This window comes from Rousettus aegyptiacus, unplaced genomic scaffold (genome assembly GCF_014176215.1).
Source record: "Rousettus aegyptiacus isolate mRouAeg1 unplaced genomic scaffold, mRouAeg1.p scaffold_m13_p_9, whole genome shotgun sequence".
Classification (NCBI taxonomy): Eukaryota; Metazoa; Chordata; class Mammalia; order Chiroptera; family Pteropodidae; genus Rousettus; species Rousettus aegyptiacus.
Window position 1 is genome coordinate 24,904,941 of NW_023416312.1, and position 2,340 is coordinate 24,907,280.

Here is a 2,340-nt window from a genome sequence, read left to right on the forward strand (position 1 = left end):
GAATCAGTTGTTATGTCTCCTCTTTCATTTCTGATTTTATTTATTTGGGTCCTCTCTCTCTCTTTGTCTTGATGAGTCTGGTTAAAGGTTTATCAATTTTGTTTATCCTTTCAAAGAACCAGCTCTTGGTTTCATTAATCTTTCATATTGTTTTTGTTAGACACTATTTTGTTTTTTTCCTCTCTGATTTTTATTATTTTTTTTCTGCTCACTTTGGGCTTCGTTTGCTGTTCTTTCTCTGATTTTTTAACTGTGAGCTTAGTTTGTTTATTTGAGATATTTTCTGTTTCTTTTTCTTTTTTTATGCCTATAGCACCCAGTCTTCCTAGGTGGTCTCCCATCCAAGTACTAACCAGGCCCGACCCTGATTAGCTTCTGAAATCAGATGGGATCGGGTGTGTTCAGGGTAGCATGGCCATAGAATTTTCTTGTTTCTTGAGGAAGGCCTGTATTGCTATGAATTTTCCTCGTAGGACTGCTTTTCATTTATTCCATAGATTTTTGGGTCATTGTGTTTTTATTTTCATTTGTCTCGAGGTATCTTTTGATTTCTTCCTTGATCTCATTGTTAACCCATTCATTGTTCAGTAGCATGTTATTTAGCCTCCATGCATTTGTGAATTTTTCAGTTTTTTTCTTGTAGTTGATTTCTAGTTTCATACCACTGTGGTTGGAGAAGATGCTTGATATGATTTCGATTTTTTTTTTTTTACGCCTTCAGCACCTGGTACTCCTAGGTGGTCTCTCATCCAAGTACTACCCAGGCCCGACCCTGCTTAGCTTCCGAGATCAGATGAGATCGGGCATGTTCAGGGTGGCATGGGTGTAGACTTGATTTCAATTTTCTTAAATTTACTGAGACTCATTTTGTGGCTAACATGTGGTCTATCTTTGAATATATTCCATGTGCATTTGAAAAGAATGTATATCCTGCTGCTTTGGGGTGAAATGCTCTAAAAATATGAATTAAATCCATCTGGTCTAGTGTGTCTTTTAGGACCATTGTTTCCTTGTTGATTCTTTGCCCGGAACATCTGTCCTTGAGGTATTAAAATCCCCTACTATGACTATATTACTGTTGATCTCTCCCTTTATGTTGGCCAATATTTGCTTTATATATTTAGGTGTTCCGATGTTGGGTGCATAAATGTTTACCTGGGTTATATCCTCTTGTTGAATTGATCCCTTTATTATTAACATCTTTCTTTGTCTCTCATTACAGCCTTTGTTTTAGAATATATTTTGTCTGATATAAGTATTGCAACCCTGGCTTTTTAAATTTTCCATTTGCATAAAATATCTTTTTTCACCCCTTTACTTTCTGTGTGTCTTTCTATCTGAAGCGCATGTCATATAAACAGCATATGTATGGGTTTTCTTTTCTTCCCCCTTTCGCTACCCTATATGTTTTGATTGGAGCACTTAATCTATTTACATTTAAAGTGACTTTTGACAGGTACATATTAATGCCATTTTATTATTCATATTTGTTTGTTTGTTTATTCCCCTTTTTAAAAAAAGTCCCTTTGACATTTCTTGTAATGCTGTTTTTTGTTTTTGTTTTTGTTTTTTTTGGTGATGAATTTCTTTAGCTTTTTCCTATCTGGGAAACTCTTTATTTCACCTTCAATTTTAATGGGTAGCCTTGCCAGGTGGAGTAGTCTTGGTCGTAGGTTCTTGATTTTTACCACATTGAACATTTTCTGCCAATTCCTTCTGGCCTGCAAAATTTCTGTTGAGATATCAGCTGATATTCTTATGGGAGTACCCTTTTAGTAACTAGCTGCCTTTATCTTGCTGCTTTTAGAATTCTTTAACTTTAACTTTGGCATTTTAATTATGACGTGTCTTGATGTGGGCCTCTTTGGGTTCTTCTTTCTTGGGACTCTTTGCACTTCCTGGACTTGTATGTCTATTTCCTTCATCAGGTTAGGGAAGTTTTCTGTCATTACTTCTCCAATTAGGCTCTCAATCCCTTGCTCTCGCTCTTCTCCTTCTGGTACCCTATGATGAAAATGTTAGTATGCCTGATGTTGTCCCAGAAGTCTCTTAAACCTTCTTCATTTTTTTTGATTCTTCCTTTTTTTTTCCTGCTGTTCTAATTGGGTGTTTTCTGCCACCTTCTCTTCCGTACCATTGATTCAGTTGTCGGCTTCATCCAATCTGCTGTTGATTTCTTTAGGTGTATTTTTCATTGCAGTTATTGTATTCTTCATTTCTGACTGGTTCTTTTTTATGGTTTCTATGTCTTTTTTTTATGCTTACTGTCTCTCTGTTGCAATCCTCACTGAGCTCATCTATTCTCCCCCTAAGTTTATTGAACATCCTTGTAACCAGTGT

General features: G+C 36.0%; 2 pseudogenes; both read right to left on the bottom strand.

Annotated features, from left to right (window-relative positions):
* Positions 1-304: 304 nt before the first annotated feature.
* Positions 305-423, bottom strand: LOC118608081 (annotated as a pseudogene).
* A 289-nt stretch (positions 424-712) lies between these two features.
* Positions 713-831, bottom strand: LOC118608092 (annotated as a pseudogene).
* Between the last annotated feature and the right edge of the window lie 1,509 nt (positions 832-2,340).